Source organism: Hyaena hyaena, unplaced genomic scaffold (genome assembly GCF_003009895.1).
Source record: "Hyaena hyaena isolate Hyena2069 unplaced genomic scaffold, ASM300989v1 scaffold_856, whole genome shotgun sequence".
Lineage (NCBI taxonomy): Eukaryota > Metazoa > Chordata > Mammalia > Carnivora > Hyaenidae > Hyaena > Hyaena hyaena.
Window position 1 is genome coordinate 131,052 of NW_024081491.1, and position 18,874 is coordinate 149,925.

The following is an 18,874-nucleotide window of genomic DNA, read 5'->3' on the forward strand; positions in this document are numbered from 1 at the left end:
AACCATCTGCAAATGAGAACCCCAAAGCAAGACGAGCGGCGCAGATCCAGGCCAACCGAGACCCCCACCCTGCACCAACTCTGCGCGCAAACCGACATCCCCAGGGTTTTAGAACGGGGGTGTCTGTGGGAAAAGGCAAGGTGCGAGAATCTGGGGACGACCAAGGCGGTGTCAAGGAGAAGCGCGAGGGCTGGGGAACAGAGGATTAAAACCAGCATCCAGGCTGAGGAAGGAGCAGGCACCGGAGAGGAGGAAAAAGATCTCCTTGACGCTGTCACCTCCAGGGACTTAGGGTGGCCTCTCACCTTGGCGAATAACAATCGCTGAAGTCTAGCAATTACAGAAATGCTTCGTGAGGTCTTCTTTCATTCATCCCTATAATAACTGGGGAAGGTAAATATTCCTATCTTTATTTAGAGATGGGAAAACAGACTCCGAGTTTTTAGTTGACTTGCCCAAGGGCACACAACTAATAAAGGGCAGAAACTGTCCTACTCTCTGCCGTCTTCAAAATCCACACCACCTCGGAGCTGCTGTCCTAGCCCCCACTGCCCCTCTCATCCAGGGTGGACCAGAAAGGTGAGTGAGTTTGGGGAGGACTATAGAACCCCAGGTCTGAGACACAATCTCCAACCTGTATTTGAGGCCCTTGTCTCTCAGTCGCTCTTATCATTCCGCCATAGAATTTGTGGAAAACCCCAGCTGCCCCTTCCTGCACTTTCAAGACATTGAGGATGGAGGGCCCACTAAATGAGCCCTGAACTTTCTCTGGGTCAGGCCAGAGGCCATAAGTGTCCCTTCCCCTACAGCTTCCTCTCCCTTCTACCTTCCCTTTCACATTCAGAACCACTGACAAAAGTTCAGCAGGAGCTGGGAAATTTACCTAATTTTAAGGAAGGCCCTGGGATGAGACAGCCCCTTCCCCCAGACTGACCTGATTTAAGCGCCTCTGCTGCCAAGGTCACCAGCACCTCTGGTGGGTGAGAGATGTGGTTATTTATTTCATGTCCCAGCCAGAGACCCGCAGGTAAGTCAAAGTAGGGTTTTCCTTGAACCTGCTAAGAAAGGAATCCATTCTGTGCCCACTACCCTTATCTTGAGCTTGGGTTCTTGTCCTTGGCATTAGCTAGAGCCTCCTTTTTTTTAAAAAAAAAAAAAAGAATTTTGTCCCTGATCCCCTCAATGCTTCTCCCTTTCCATTTAACAATAAACCTTTAAATGACACTAGCTGTGTGCCCAGCACTGTGCTCACTCCTATTGATTCAGTGGCAGAGGAAAAGAGTTCCCCTTATTAGATTGCTCACAGCCTAGCAAGAGACAGACTCCAGACACATCTGGGAGAGTAACTACCACCAGGCAGACTGGTACCAGGTGCTCATACTTCCTCTTGCCCAGAAGGATGGGAGTTGTGCACTGCAGCTGAAAATCTGAGAGGGATGGGGAGCCCTCAGCCTGAGCCCTCCAACCCTGGGGATAATCTGGCCATTGCCAACCACCACCACCCAAGGCCTGGTGGAAACAAGGCAAGGCTAAGTAGAACCTCTTATGTGGAAAATGATGAATTCAGCAAACCTACATTATCTCATGTGAGTGCTGATCAGAAATGTGAGGCACAAAAAAAGGGAGAGAATTGAATCAATTATTACCTAATAAATTTGGTTGGCTTGGCAGAAAGTATCTTTCCAATCATGGTCCACAGAGGAGGAAATCCTAGAAGGGAGGCTTGGTGAAGTTTGGAACCAATGCTTTGGTGGATTTGTGCTTCCACCTGCCGGGCACAAGTGGTATGACAGCCAAGACAGGGCGAGGCCTCCAGAAGTGATGGAGATGGACTCACAGTGTGGATGACATTTCTGGACTGTTGTGGCCTTGTCACCTCCGATGGAGAAATTGTGCAGTCACTTGGGGACACTCAGAGCTTCATTGTGCAGTCACTGGGGACACTCAGAGCTTCAGAGCTTAGATGACTGAGCAGGGCTCCCCAGGAATCTCCCTCCCTCTGCCCAATCCCCATCACTCAGTGAGTGCCTCTTCAAATAAAAAATTTTTTTGTTTGTTTAAGGTATTGCATACATGTGCTCAGTTTAAAAGAAAAGCAGTTTGGGGCACCTGGGTGGCTCAGTCGATTGAGCTTTTGACTTAAGCTCAGGTCATGATCTCGTGGTTCCTGGGTTTGAGCCCTGCGTCCGGCTCTGTGCTGACAGCTCAGAGCCTGGAGCCTGCTTCAGATTCTGTGTGCCCCTTTCTCTCTGCCATTCCCCCACTTGTGCTCTGTGTGTGTGTGTGTGTGTGTCTCTCTCTCTTTCAAAAATAAATAAACATTTAAAAATTAAAAAGAAAAGAAAAGCAGTTTTATTTATTTATTTACTTTTAAAGGTTTATTTATTTCTGAGAGAGAGAGAGAGATAGTGCAACCAGGGGAGGGACAGAGAGAAAGGAAGACACGGAATCCACAGCAGGCTCCAGGCTCTGAGCTGTCAGCACAGAGCCCGGGACGCAGGGCTTAAACCCACGAACCGTGAGATCATGACCTGGGCCAAAGTCAGACACTCAACCAACTGAGCCACCCAGGCGCCCCAAGAAAAGCAGTTTTAATTAATCTTTCCAGAAAAGTTTAGGGCATATATGAGCTGTGTGTGCATGTGTGCGCGCGCGCGCGTGTGTGTGTGTGTGCACGCGCGCACCTGATATACCCTCTACAATTTGGCACCTTGCTATTTTCACTTAATATTTCTGCCTCTATAAAATCGACACAGTCCCCCATCATACAGTTGGGTCACAATCTATCTCACTAGTCCCCTCCTAGTGGGTGTTTCGGTTGTGTCCATCTTTTGTTGCTACAAACAATGGTGCCTGCAGGAAATATCTCAGTACGTATATTTGCCTGCACTTGTGTGTAGCTGTCAGACAAATTTATAAATATGACAATGGTGAGTCAAAGGCTACACACTTTTTTTTTAAGCTTATCTATGTGTTTTGAAAGAGAAAGAGAGCAAGCATGTGCCCCACGAACTGTGAGACCATGACCTGAGCTGAAATCAAGAGCCAGATGCTCAACCCACTGAGCCACCCAGGTGCCCCAAAGGTTATGCACTTTTAAAGTTGGGGTAGATTTTTGGGAATCTGGATAGATTTGGAATTGCCCTCCCATAAGTTTGCACCAATTTGCAACCCCCAACAAGGGATGACAGTGCCTGTTTTCCCACATCCTCACTCTATTATATTATAGGTATTATAAGACCTTTGGATGTTTGGTGAGGACTATTTTGAAGTCTTTGTCATAGGGAGGTAATGATCTGTCTTCTTCTCCGAGGCAGAGACTGTATCTTTTCTGTCCCTATATCCCCAGTGTAGGACTTAAGTAGTGAATGAAAGAAAACAGGATTGCATTTTGGTGGGATTGAAGGGAGGGAGTAGAAGGTTAGAGCTAAGCAGGAAGTCTGTTTTTTTTTAAATGTTTATTAATTTTGAGAGGGGAGGGAGGGGCCCAGAGAGAGAGAGAGAGAGAGAGAGAGAGAATTCCAAGTAGGCTCCACGCTGTCAGTGCAGATGTGGGACTAGATCCCATCATGAACCGTGAGATCATGACCTGAGCTGAAGTCAAGAGTCAGATGCTCAAATGACTGAGCCACCCAGGAGCCCCTAGGAAGCCTGTCGTTAAGAGCTCCTCTCATTTCCAGGCCTCAGTCAAGTCTCTGCCCCAAACCCAACAGCCTCCTCTGAAAGGAGCCTCCCAAATTTTGAGATCTGAGGTGGAAGGCCCAGCACTCCTGAAGCAGCTCTCACTTAGCTCTCCTGCGTCCCAGGATGGGCGGCATCATCCCTGAACTGCCTAAAGACTGGAAATAAGGGGTGTCTGGGTGGCTCAGTTGGTTAAGCGTCTGACTCTTGATTTCAGCTCAGGTCATGAACTCACAAACTGTGAGCCTGCTTGGGATTCTCTCTCTCTCTCTTTCTCTCTCTCTGCCCTTTGCCCCACTCTCAAAAAATAAATAAAAAACTGGAAATAAGCCAGGTGTTCAGCTCTAGGGGATCAGTGAAACCAGAAATATACCTTTCAGCAATGACAGGGATGTTTCATTCTCTCTGTCCTGTCCAATATGTCCAGTATGTCCTGGCCACATGTAGCTATACTGAGCTCTTAAAATGTGGCTAGTGTGACTGGGGAAATGAATTTCAAATTTGACTTCAGTGTAATTAAGTTCAGTGTAAATAGCCACAGGTAGCTACTACACTGAAGGATTAAATAAATCTAGTTTATCTCCACAATGGGAAAATATGCAGCCATAGGAAAGGGAGGAGGGGGAGAGGGAGGAGGAGGAGGAGGAGGAGGAGGAGGAGGAGGAGGAGGCGGGGTGGCTGCTGCAGTGGTGGCTGTCTGATATTGATATGGAGAGATCTCCAGGACATTTTGAAGTAAAAATACAGTGCAAGACAGTTTGTATGTCATGCTATCTTTTGTGTAGGAAAGGGAGGTGGAGATAAGAATAAATGTTTGTATTTGCTTGAATTTACATGAGCAAAGTAACAAAAGTAGTCATCTATAAGTTGCTGGGAAACAAGGTAGACCAGGCAGAGGGGGGAGCAAGACTTCCCAGTGCATTTCTTTCTAAACTGTTTTGGGTTTAGAACCATATGCATTTATTCTCTATTCATAAAGTTAAAGTAGGAGCACCTGGGTGGCTTAGTCATTTAAGCGTCCGACTCTTGGTTTCGGCTCGAGTCATGATCTCGTGGTTTATGAGTTCGAGCCCCACAACCAGGCTCCACACTGACGGTTGTGGTGCCAGCTTGGGATTCTCTCTCTAACTCCTCCCTTGCTTGTATGCTCTCTCTCTCTCTCTCTCTCTCTCTCTCTCTCTCTCTCTTTCTTCCTCTCAAAATAAATAAACTTTGAAAAATTCTCTAAAAAAAGTTAAAGTAAAATAAAAGCAAGCTGTTTGCAGTCTAACCAAGGAGAGAGGCTCCATCCCTCTTATTGGCAACTTGTGTTAGAGGAGGGAAATAACCCCACTGTCCTGTCTACATGACTTCCCAGAGGGCAGCCCAGGGGAGAGGGATGGGCAACACCTCATGAGCCATGCCCTGGGAGACACAAGTGCCCAAACCTGGTAGAGCATCAGAATCAGAATCTTAGTAGATGTGCCTTTTAGGGTCCACCAGGTAACTCTCCAGCAGACATCTCCCATGTGAACCATCCTTGTCAACATCTCCCAGTGAAGAGAGAACAAGACCCTAGGACCAGGCACATGTCCCTTCTCTAGAGACAGCAAGGCCTAGAGACTGGAAATAAGCCAGGTGTTCACAGATTCAATGGTCATGGATGTCTTCTGAGCATCAACACCATGGTAGGAGCTGTCCATGTGTCATTCAAAGCTGAATAGCAGCCCTGCAAGGCAAGCCTATTGCTCCACTCTCTGAGCTCAGTGTCCTCTTAAATGACTGATTTATCAAGGTCACAGAGCTGGTAAATCTGAACCACAGAGCTAGGATCTGAACCCAGTCATATAACCCCTGAGCCTCAGTTTTCTCATTATGAAAAAATGACTATAGGACTTCATAGAATTGTTTTGAATATTCAATAAAATTTCAAGGTAAGAGCTAACAGAGAATTTTATTTCCAGAAATATGGTAGACTATATGTCCAGAGAAGCCCTTCTGGTACAAAACAACTAGAAATGCTAGATAAAAGATAAAACCTGTGTGTGTGAGTATGTGCATATGTGATATTTTTCAATGCAAGGCCAAGCTTGCAAGAAAAGAAAATCTTCAAAGGCACAAATCCAAATGAAAGACAATACCTGGGACCTCATAATGTAGGAGGTTGGAGCAGACATAACCCACTCCTGTCAAAAGTCAAGGGTGCTCAGAAAGTAAAATCCTTGGGTAGACATGAGAAGTGGAAAAAAAACAAAAACAAAAACAAAAACCCATCTTGCTGACAGAGATAGTAGGATTCTTGCCTGCCTCAATTTATCAAGAATATATAACCATTCTACAGTTATATGCACCTAATAACGTAGCTTCAAAATCATAAAGCAGAAATAGTGGGAAAAATAGACGAATCCACCAATATAAAGGAAGATTTAAATGACCTCCCTCTGGAATTGGTAGTTTATGCAGACAAAAATATCAATAAGTATGTAGCAGATTTGAACTGACAAGCTTACTTTAAGTGAATACTTTGAATTCTCCAGTCAACAATTATTGGCAAACACACTTTTGCTTTCAGCCACACATTTACAAAAATGACCACATAGTAGATCACAAGGCAAGTACTGACCGATTCTGAACAATCATACAGCCCTCATTATCTGACAGCAATTAAATTAGAAATCAATAATCAAAAGATGGCATAAAAAAGACATCCCCATGCATTTGAAAATGTCAAAATGTACTTCTAAATAATTACTGGGTTGAAGAACTCCTATCAGAAATAAGAAAATATTTGCAATAAAATATCAAAAATATTACGTATAAAGCCCTTAGTACACAGGGCCCTAAAAATGGCAGTGAGGATGATGATGTTAAAGATGCAACAATAGTTTATGGAGTGAGAGGTGTCTGTAAGACAGACTTGGCAATAGTTAATTCTGAGTTCAAAGGAAGAGTAAAGACTGAAGGACTGAGTTTGGAGGTAACCACTGAGTCTAGGAAGAAGGGCTGCAGAGGATGAGTTACAAACAACAACCTGTGAGTGGGATTATTCTGGTCCCATTTTCCTAATGAGGCCACTGAGGCTGCTAACAGTGAGGCAACTCAAGTCATCCAGTTACAAAATGACACAGCCAGGATTCAAACCCAAGTTGGCTGTCTCACTTTTCATGCTCCCCCAGAGGGAGGGAGGTGGGGACAAGCTTTTTGGTTAGCCACCAGTGTGCCAAGAAGGTATTTGGTCCCCTCTCAAGCTCTGGGGTGTCTGGCTGAGCTGAGAAGCCACAAACCACAACTGTCGCCTTCATTGATTGGTTGGTCGGTTGGTCTGTCTGTCTGTCTGTCTGTCTCAGCCAGCTCTGCTAGCTTACCCCAAAGTGAAAAATGTGGTCTTTCATGTTTGAAGCCCACATAAACTAGGGCAGATGAGGCCCCATCCAACCAGCAGCCAAAGGGAATGGGGCATACAGGTGCCCAGAGCTGCTGAGCTGAGAGGGAGGGTAGGCTGAGCAAGCCACTCACAGTACCCAGGCCCATCAGGGTCTACAATGGGGAACAGAGCCTTTATCTGGCATACAGTAAATGTCTAATGAATGCTGACTAAAGGAGCACCTATGGAAGACCTGCTGAATACCAGGCATTGTACCTGTGAAAGGGTCTCTTTTCCTTTGATCCTCAACACACCGAGTTTGGTGTTACTAGCCCCATTTTTGAAAAAAATATTTACTCATTTTTGAGAGTGAGAGTGTGAGCCAGGGAGGGGCAGAGAGAGGGGGGACAGATGATTTGAAGCAAGCTCTGTGCTGACATCAATGAGCCCATTGCGAGGCTCGAACATATGAACCATGAGGTCATGTGACCTCAGCCCAAGTCAGATGCTTAACCGACTGAGTCACCCAGCTGTCCCGCCCCATTTTTATGGATAGGGAGACAGGGCTCAGAGAGTGACTTGTCCAAGGTCAAGAAAATAGCTGAGCAGAGACAAGAACCCTGGTCTGGGGGCTCAGCTCCCCTGCTGTTTTCTCTGTAGCAAGGACAGCCAGCTTTTGAAGATCCCTCTCCCAAACAGCCAGCTGACCTGGGGGCCACTAATGATGAAAGCCAAGACCTTGGGCAAGCAGCTGAACCTCTTCACTCATTACTCAATGATGATTTATGATGGGCCAACAGCGTCCCAGGCACCAGAACTAGTAGAATAGAATCCTCTAATTCTGTTAGACTGGAATTCGACCCAGGCCTGCCTGGGAAGAGAGGAACAGCCTACAGCGGAGAGCAAGAGGGGAGATTCTGCATGTCAGAGGGTTAGTTAGTGAAGAAACTAACCTTAAACCCACTCTTGACATTTGTGGGTCAAATGCTGGAACTCACAAACTGGGAGATCATGACCTGAGCTGAAATTGGTGGACGCTTAACCGACTGAGCCACCCAGGTACCCCTACATATAGATTTTTTTATATTTTTAATGAATTAAATTTTTATGGGTTTTTTATGTTTGTTTTTTAATGTTTATTTTGAAAGTGTGCGTGCACATGCACGAGCGTGCCAGGGAGCACGGGAAGGGCAGAGAGAGAGAGAGAGAATCCAAAGCAGGTTCTGAGCTGTCAGCGCGAAGCCTAATGCAGGGCTTAAACCCACTAACTGTGAGATCATGATCTTAGCCGAAGTTGGACACTCAACTGACTGAGCGACACAGGTGCCCCAATTCATCTATATGTTTAAAAGTTATAAATCAAGACAATACAGATAAATTCTGTCTTCTTACCCCAGTATGAAAAATGTACCTTTAAGATGACCCAGAAAGCCAGATTCAACTTAAAAATTCCAGGACTGGGGTGCCTGCCTGGCTCAGTCAGTAGAGTATGCAACTCTTGATCTGGGGGTCGTGAGTTTGAGTCCCACGTTGGACATGGGGCCTACTTTTAAAAAAAATTCTAAGACTATGCACTGGAACATGACCCCTCCCCTTCCCACCTCAGGCTCTGCATAAAGAGGAGCCACAATCATACACACACACACACACACACACACACACACACACACACACCAGGCTGCATATCCAAGCCCCATCTGGGCAGGGAACGCCAAGATCCCAGGAACCTAAGGCATGGGCAAGTTCTGCGCTATCCAATATGGTAGCCTCTAGCCGCATATGTCAATTTAAATTTTGATTTAAATTATTTAAAATTAAATAAAATTTAAAAATAAGTTCTTAAGTCTCAGGGAGCCACATTCCAAGTGCTCAAGAGCCACAAGTGGCTAGTGGCTTCCATATTGGATGGTGCACAGAGAGAACATTTCCATTATTGCAGAAAATGCTACCAGACAGTGCTGGTCTAGAAGGTGAAGCAATGTTCCCACTGGGCTCCTAGCCTTCTGGGGAGGGAAACAGCTGTAGGAAGCCAGAGCTAGACCCCTTTTACCCAGATGTAAAGGCAGAACTGCCAGAGGATGTCAGGAAGTTTTCACAGAGAGGATGACATTTGGGTATTTGGCCAAATAAGTGGGGGTGGTGAAGGGCCATTCAAATAGAGAAAGCAGGGGTGCCTGGGTGGCTCAGTTGGTTGAGCATCTGACTTCGGCTCAGGTCATGATCTCACAGTTCGTGGGTTCGAGCCCTGCTTCGGGGTCTGTGCTGACAGCGAGCTCAGAGCCTGGAGGCTGCTTCTGATTCTGTGTCTCCTTCTCTCTCTGACCCTCCCCTGCTCACGCTGTCTGTCTCTCTTTCTCAATAAGATAAATAAAACATTTTTTTTAAAGTTTAACAAATAGAGAAAGCAAATGCAAAGGTCCAGCAGCAACAATGATCTGTTGGGAGAAACACAAAAGATTTGGTAGAACTGGAACACGGGGTGTGAACCTAGAAGCGGGGAGGATGGTAATCTGGAAGGATCCACTGTCAATCCTCAAGGTTCTGGGGCCATGCTAAAGTTATGAGACTTAAGCCTGGTAGCTGATGAGATCAGGTGGAACAGGAAGGACCAGACCAGCTGGGCACACCAGAAAAAAGAAGGTAAAACTCAAGACTAGTTAGAGATTTAAAAACAAAACAACAGACCATGAGAGAGAAGCAGAGGGGACAGAAGGGAAAGATATTTTCTAGAGAAAAGACATGGCTTTGACATAAGGGTAAAAATGGCTGACGCTTGGAGTGCAGATGTCAGAGAGATGGTGAGTCACAATAGACACAAGGGAGAAGTTGCAGATTGGGAGAGAAGTCAACAGTTCCATGTGAGATTCCTAGAAGCTGAAAGGCATCCACAGGGCCAGTCCAGACAGGAGAGTGGAGATTCAGGGCTGCACTAGATTAGTAAAGAAGAAAGGGATGTGGAAGCTACTAGAAGGCTGAGCTCTCCTACAGAGGTGAACAAGTCCAGAGACCTATCTTCAGGCCAAAACTGGGAGAATGTCTCCACTGGGGTTTCTGGAAGCAACAGGAAAAGCCAGGACCTGCAGATTTCCCCCAGATAAACTGCCACCAGGAGGGCTCACTCCTAGAAGAGCCAGCAGCACCAGCTTGCATGCTGTCATTTGTTGGTGAGGGAGGATGGGTGGAGACTGGGGAAGCTTGGCTCTGGGAGGTTTCAGGGAGGAGGGTGAGGCTCAGGCCCTGTGAAGAGGTCAACAGGGTAAAGACCATGAAGGCATTGAGTTGGGCAATTGGGGTGTCCCCAGTGGGCTTCAGAAAAGAATAATGCTTTCATTAGGAGCTGCTGAATTTCATGGGCAAGTTTGGAGTTAGGGGGGATAGAAGGGGAGAAACAGGGAGGGGCAGACAGCCTAAGCCTACCATCCACAGAAAGAAAACACACATACAATTAATGGTGTCATTCTTAACCTGTGCTGAAAATCTGATTGGAGTTTTGTTGTTTTGTTTTGTTTTGCTTTTACAGATAACTCTGGGTCAGTCCTTAGAGATTCAGGACTTCCACAAACCCCTTAAGTGGAGCCCCCATCCCTAAGAACATATCGATTATGTAGTATTTCCACCAGGGATGTGTAGCCTGAATCTGCACAGAAGGAAACACCAGACATCCCCAAGCTGAGGATCACTCAATTAAAAGAAAAAGGAGTGGGGGCGCTCTACTCTGAAAAAATGTCATGAAAGATGGAAAAAGACAAGGAATTGCTCCAGATTAGAGAAGCTTAAAGAAACATGACAATTAAATGTAATGTGGGACCCTGGTCTGGATCCTACACTGAAGGGGAAAAATGCTCCCCCGGACCCTTATTGAATCCATTGGTACAACTGGAAAATGGACAGTAGTTTAGTTACAAGTATTGTATCAATGTTAAATTTCCCAAAGTTGAAAAGTCTACTGTGTTAAACGAGAGAATGCCCTTGTTCTTAGGAAATACCCATCGAAGTATTCATGAGCACGTGAGCATAATAGTTTCCACTCCTAGATCTGGAGGGAAAAAATACACACACAGTGAGAGAGGAAGCAAATGGGACAACATTTTAACAACTGGTGATGGTATACGGATATTTCGGTATACGGTATATTTTAACAACTGGGTAAGTGGTATGTTGAGGATCTTTGTATAGTTCTTGCAACTCTTTTCTAAGCTTGAAATTTTTCCAAATAAAAAGTTAAAACGAAAACAAAAAAATCTCTACCCAAACCAAGAACGTCCTTAAGTTGGGGACATAGATCCTGCTCTTCCCCAGCGCTGGTCCTGGATTGGCCCAGGGCAGACCCCCGGCCTGGGTCCTGAGTCTACAGGGCAGAATGGGGAGCACAGGTGGTGACCGGAAGGGCCGAGACCGCCGCTTGGGGACATTCCTCGCCCCCGACATTTTCTGACCCGACAGCTGAGGCAGCCGCGGACCCAAGCCGGAGTGACTGACTCACGCGCGGGGCTCCCTGGGCGGAGGGGGAGCCCCGCCCCGCAGGGAGGGCCCCGGCCAGCAGGTGCCGCTGTTGAGCCGGCTCTGGCACACCCTGGCAGTAGCTCAGCAGGGATCTGGAGGTGGTGAGCCCAAGGGGTGTCATCCAAAACAACCAGGGTCTATAAGCAGCCTCGCTCATCCTTGCCCTCACCTTCCCCGCACCCCCGCCCCCACTCTGGATGCCCCAAGGCAATTCCCTTGGATGACGCCTGGCGGAGGTGGGGAGGGGATAAGCAGGAAGAGGCTTCAGTCCTTGGTCCTAGAGTCTGAATAGCAAATGAATCCTCCCTTTTCTCTGCCCCGTCTCCCTCTGCTTCTCCTCCCCCTCCTCCGCCCACTCCCTCCCCCTCCCCCTCCCCCACCACTCCTCCTCCTCCTCCCCCATCCCTCCTCCAGCTCCTCCTCCTCTTCTTCCTCCTTCTCAGCCCCAGGCTTTCAAAACAAACACACCCCTCCCCAGCCCCTCCCCAGCCTGCCTGAGCCATTCTCCAGTTGCTGCTCCTGGACTCCAGCTCCTTCTGCTGGCTCCAGGGCTCGGCATGGAGGTGGCCAGGGGGTAACGGTGCTGAGGAGGGTAGGGAGAGGCCCTGTGGTGTTATTTCTTCCTGTGTAGAAAGGAGTTGGTCTTGGGATGGATGGCTGACTCAGTGGGAGGAGAGTGAGACTCTTGATCTGGGGATGGTGAGTTCAAGCCCCACAGGGGGTATACAGATTACTAAAATAAATCTTAAAATCTTAAAAACAAAAAAAAATTGTTGCTTGCACATCCCCCATACAGTAGAGTGGACGATGTTGGCGGGGGGGGGGGGGGGGGGGGGGGGGGGGGGGGGGGGGGGGGGAGTCTTCCCTGCCTGGGATGGTGGGACTGGCCCTTTACTCCAGCACTCTCCTGGCCTTCCCAGACTCAGGATGAAAGGCGCCTAGCGAGGTCATTTTGCCTGTCCCCCTGGGTCCAAGAAGGACCATAATTGTGTGAGGGTCTCCTAAGCCTACATGTTCACTGATTTCTTCAACAACCTTCCACTGAGCACCAGCTTTGTGCAAGGTACCAGGAGCCTTCCCTGATGCTAGCACTTTAAATCCTCACTAGGACCGCTGGAGATGGTCCAAAGGTCCAGTTCAATCCAGTGCTCTGCTGTAGCTCCTTCTGACTCACCCAGTAGGATCGGCCTGCTTTAGCTTTGGGACCACCACTGTACCTTGCACAATGTCTCAGGTATAGCATTTGTCTTACAAGCTTCCAGTGCTTTGTTTTCATGGATCCCCCACTCCTACCAGACTGGGCTGCAGACCACAGCGACGAGACAGTAAAGCCTGGGGGCCCTGCTCTAACTCTAGCCTATGCAGCCTTGAGGAACTTTCTTAACTTCTTCAAGATCAGTTTTCTAATCTGTAAAAGAAAGTTAACGGCAATACCCTCCTCATGGGTTTCACATGATGGTATAAGAAGAAGATGCATATAAAGTGCTTAGTACAGTTTAACTTTTTTTTTTTTTTAATGTTTATTTTTGAGAGGGAGAGAGAGCTCGAGCACAAGTGAGGGAGGGGCAGAGAGAGGGAGACACAGAATCTGAAGCAGGCTCCAGGCTCTGAGATGTCAACACAGAGCCCGATGTAGGACTCAAACTCATGAACCATGAGATCACAACCTGGGCTAAAGTCAGCCACTTAACCCACTGAGCCACCCAGGCACCCCAGTACGGTTTAACTTTAAAAAGGGAAGCCCAGGGGCACCTGGGTGGCTCAGGTGGCTGGGCATCCGACTTTGGCTCAGGTCATGATCTCACAGTTTGTGGGTTCGAGCCAGGCATTGGGCTCTGTGCTGACAGCTAGCTCAGAGCCTGAAGCCTGTTTCAGATTCTGTGTCTCCTTCTCTCTCTGACCCTCCCCTGCTCACGCTGTCTCTCTCAGAAATAAATAAAACATTTTAAAAAATTTTTTTAATAAAATAAAAATAAAAAGGGAAGCCCATCCCCACCAGAATGGATATAGAACAAAGGAACTCTCACATTCGGGTGGTAGAGGTAGAAACCCATTCATCAGTTCCTGTTACAACTGAAAATATATGCATTCAGTATGACCTGGCAATTTCACTCCTAGATCTGTAAACAAGAGGAACCTGTGTACATGTGTGCCCAAAGACATAAAATAGCAGCAATAATCATAATAACCACTAACTGGAAACAACTCCAATGTTCAGCAGCAGAATGAGTTAATGTGTTTTAGTATATTCATGCCCTGGAATACTCTACAGCAATGAAAAATAATGAGCTACTGCTACTCATAACAACATAGATAAATCTCACAGACATAATGCAAGGGAAAGAAACCAAGCAAAAGAGAGGTACAGATAGCATGTTTATTTTCTTACGAAGTGCCAAATAACAAGCTAATCTATGGTAGAAGTCTGAATGGGAGGGTACTCTTGGTGATTAAAAGTGAGGCTCAGGGAGTTCTGGGGTGGTGAGAGTGTTCTGTTTCTTTATTGGGTGTGGTTACACAATAAATGACTTTCTAAAACTTCATTAAGCTGTACACATGATTTACACTCTTGTTTGTATAAATGTTATACTTGAATAAAAAAGTTTACACTAATATAAAAAAAGACAAATGACTTGAGCTATTTGTATCACATAAATAAATCTTAAAATGTTTTTGAGTAAAAAGCAAGTTATTAAAAGATTTGGGTCGGGGGGGGGGTACCTGGGTGGCTCAGTCAGTTAAGCATCTAACCCTTGATGCATGGCGGGGGTGGGGGGTGCTCTGTGCTAACAGCACAGAGCCTGCTTGGGGTTCTCTGTCTCCCTCTCTCTCTGTCCCTCCGCTATGAGCGCTACCTCTGTCTCTCCCAAGATAAATAAATACTTAAAACAAAACAAAAAAAAAAAAGAACACAGGGGCGCCTGGGTGGCTCAGTTGTTTGAGCTTCCGACTTTGGCTCAGGTCATGATCTCACAGTTTGGGAGTTTAAGCCCCGCCCCGCATCAGGCTCTGTGCTGACAGCTCAGAGTCTGGAGCCTGCTTCAGATTCGGGTCTCCCTCTCTCTGCCCCTCTCTTGGTCGTGCTCTGTCTCTCTCTTTCTCTCAAAAATAAATAAACATTAATTAAAAAAAACAACAACAACACATACCTAGGTAGTACAAAAGACAGACACTCAAGAGGATGCTAAATACCAAATGCAGAACAGAGGTACCATGTTAGGGGGAGAGAGGGGCCTGACATACGCACAAAGGACTTCAAATCTTTTTCTAATTTTCTTAAGCTAGGTGGTTCCTACCATGGATATTCATTTTATTATTCTTATTGCTTTATACTTTTCTGATCGCCTGACGTATTTCATAGTTAAAAACACTTCTCAGTATTAAAACAAAAACAAAAGCAGGAGAGGGAAGAAATTGTGCCTGATTTATCTTTGTCTTGCTACCACTAACCTAGTGCCTGGTACTCAGTAAATGTTTGGTGAATGAAGATCACTGGGCCGCCGGGAAAAGCCTCTGAGCCAGGGTTCAATGTCAGGTCTTCCCACACCAGATCCCAAGTCCAGGGCACACCTTACCACACCCCTCCCCACCCTGCCACAAGTTGGGGGGGAGCATTGGTGGGGGGGGGTACAGCAGTAATGGAGGCCCCAGCCTCACAGCACTCTGTGTATCTGAACTGAGTTACAGGGAACAGAGAAGGCAGGAATAAGACAACTTCACAAATGGGCACTCAGCAAATTCGGAGTCTGGTAGCCTACCTTTCTATGAATCTCACTTCCAAAACCCTGTAGTAATTTACTCTTTATCCCACGAACCCTTTTAAGATTTACCTGTGTGATAACTCTGATGCTTTTGCCTTTTGTCCCCTCCATGGGACAGAAAAGGGGGCTTTCTAAGCCATGCCTTGGTTAACACAGGATTGTGGGGCACATCTGGCTGGTATGAGAGAATAAACCAACACATTAATTCTTTGCGTGCAAAGGGATGCTGCTGACTGCGGACACATTCTGTCTGTCTGTCAGGCCCCGTGTGGAACGCAGCCTCTGAGAAAAGCACTCCTCGCCACTCAAAACCCACCCGAGCATGTCCGGCCCCGAGAGGGGCTTCTAGGAACACCAACGACGGGCTGCCTGGGCAGCAAGGGGCAGGGCGAACTACATAGCAAACACGGTGAGGGGACTCACAGGCTTTGAGGATGGTTTCTGAGGAACAGAAATAGGTCCAATTCTGGAGGCAGATGATTTGCTCACCTGGAACCAGAGCTAATAGTTTAAAGGGTTTCAGATGACAGCGGTCCCGTGCGGTCATCCATGGCACCAGCACACGCCGGCTGCACAGTGGATTCTCACCCTTACTGATGTGCGGTAAAAAGCAAGGTGTCTGCGTGGCCACACTGATGGAGGCGGTGCGGTGCTGCGTTTTATGTAATGAAATGAGCATTTTCTTCAAAAACACCCCCCTTCAGACTCCCCATTCGGAAAGTCCTCTTCCCACCAGCCGCTCCCCACCCTCACAAGGCAGGCTGCAAGTCAGCTCAACAGCTATTTCTTCACTCATTTAACCAATTTAATATTTGAAAGAAAGAAAAAATGTGTGCCAGTCACTGTGTCAGATGACTCACAGGGTCCCTACTCTTAGGATCTCATAGTCACGCTAACAAATAATTAGGATTCCATGTGCTGAGGGCATTTGAAAGAGGGCAATTCAGAAGCAAGGTCCCCCAGGAGGGCAAAGTGGCTGCTTAGCTATCTCCCCAAACTCCCCACGTCTCCTCCGCCAGAGGTACCCAGCTTGCCAGCCATGCCCAACATCCACTTCCTAAACTCATTCCTCTGAATCTTGGCCCTGCTGTTCTCTCTGTTGGCGCTGCCCTTTCCCACCCACACCTGACTATAAACCCCTGCTTCTTCCCCAAGATTCAAATACGAAGAATAAGCCCCAAATTCAGGTGGGTGTTTCATCTGAGAGGGTCCCATCAGGGAGGAAAACCCTGGGGATCATTTTTAATGTTTCTTTCCTAAGCAGGGGGTTCATTGTCTTATTCTATATGCCTTTCTGTGTCTGAACTATTTCATCGTAATGTATTTCCAAAATATTCCCTTCAAGCTACACCTCCACCTTGATCCATGCCTCCTGCTACGTTTCCTTGTCATGAATAAGCTCAAAAACTCCTTACTGTCAGTCAGAAGCAGCTCTGTGTTTCTAAAGATGCACAGAAATGATTGTTATCAATTTAGGATCCTGGGTCCTCCCCCCACCTAGGGCGCAGAATGCAATTGGGGAGGGATATGATGCTAGGGCTTCAGCAATAGCAATGTTGCTATTTCTTAAATTGCGGGGGGGGGGGTACATGGATGTTTGTTTTAGGTATTGAATATTGCATATAATAAATGAAACATTTGACAAAGCAACTCTGTGCAGGGTGATAGGGAACCGGAAAGAAGATGAAGAGAGAAGGAGCTTCAGGGAAACTGCATGAGGAAGATCAAAGAGGTGGCTCTCTGCTAGGCATGGAGGGGACAATGAATAACCAAGCTCGGCTTGCCAGCCTAGAGCAGGGAGCAGTGAAGAAGGCGCAAGCCTGTGTCTCACTGTAGAGGACCACATGGCGGTGGCTGAGAGAGCATGGACCCAGGAACTGGACCATGGAGGTGCAAGTCCCAATGCAATCTCTCATTAACCACAAGGCACTTCAATTTCCTCGTCCTGAATAATGTTTGTGGGGATCAAATGAGATGAAGTGTGTGGGGCTCACACCAGCTGGTATCTAATGAGTGCTGAATTATGTTGTGAACTTGTATTCTTCCTTGTTAGTCACGTGACCCTGAACAAGTCATTTCCATTCTCTAAGACTCCGTCTTCCCAAAAAGACTCACATGAAAGAAAATAGTTTGAAGATTCCAGAGTGATTCATGAACAAGAGTTAGAATTAAGTAAAAAGCTCCGGGGGGGGGGGGGGGGGGCACACCTCTTTGGCTCAGGTGGTGGAATGTATGACTCTTGATCTCAGAGTGGTGAGTTCAAGCCACATGTTGGGTGTGGATCCCACTTAAATAAATAAATAAATAAAACCAAAAAGAGAGAGAGAGAAGAAGCTATCAATAAAAAAAACAGGAGAAAGTGTAAGGTCCATGAGGACAGAGATCATGTCCGTCGAGCTCACTGTGACATCCCCATTGCCTGGCACAGTGCAAGGCATAGCATGAACAGCCAGAGTTATGGACTGAATTGAGTCCCCCCCCCCCAAAAAAAAGAAAGACATGCTGAAATCCTGACCCTCAATACCTTAGAATGTTCCCTTTTTGGGAAACAGGGTCTTTACATAGGTTATCAGGTTGAAAGGAGGTATTTAGGGTGGGTTCTAATTCAATATGATTCATGTTCTTATAAAGAGGGGGACTTTGGGGGCACTGACTCTTGATCTTGGCTCAGGTCACGATCTCACAGTTCAAGAGTTCAAGCTGCCTATCAGGCTCTGCACTGACAGCACAGATTCTCTCTCTCTCAAAATAAATATATACACTTAAACAAAAAAAAAAAAAATTTAAGGGGGAGAGGGGAATTTGGACACAGACAGACACACAGAGAGAAGACAGAGATTGGAGTGACCTGGCCGAAAACCAAGGAACCTGGGTCGTGCAATGCCAGAGTCTGTGCTCTTAATTTCCCCACTAGAAAAGCCTAGCTGGCTCTAGGGAACTCTCCCTGAACTAGCCTCCAAGTGGCCTCCCTCCTCCCTTCCTCCCTCCCTCCTCTCTGGGTGAGCAAGAAGAAATGGGGTGGAGGAAAATCAAAAAGGCACTGAAAAGGGAAGCAAGGATAGCATTTGATTCTGAAACTCCCAGCAAACATACACAGCACTTGTTCTGGATTATTCCAATGGCAGGAGACATGGGTCAAACCCCAGTCCAGAGGCCACCCTGTGCAGATGAGACAGAAGTTGTCATCACTCACATGCTGAGGGTGGCTTTGCTGCTGCAGCAAGATTTCAGAATCTGATTGCTGGAGGGACCCTCAAGCATGTGCTCTGCTCTTACCTCATAAGCCCAGCCACATCCATGGAGGCCAGGAATCTCTGGAGAGATTGAAAGGAAATACCTCCTTCCTCTTTAAATTGGGCTCTGCCCACCCCCATGCCTTCCAAACACCCTGAATCCCTGTCTGGCATCTGTGCGGGGAGGTCATGCCTTCTTGGAGTCCTCCTAGGGATGTGGGCAAGTGAGAGGCACCCCCTCAATCGTGGGTCTCCTGGCCACAGAAAGCTGGGCAGAGAGAACTTAGCACTGTGGCTCTCGGCCCTGAGTGCACAGGAGAATCCCCCAGAGAACCTTAAAAACTCTGACGCCC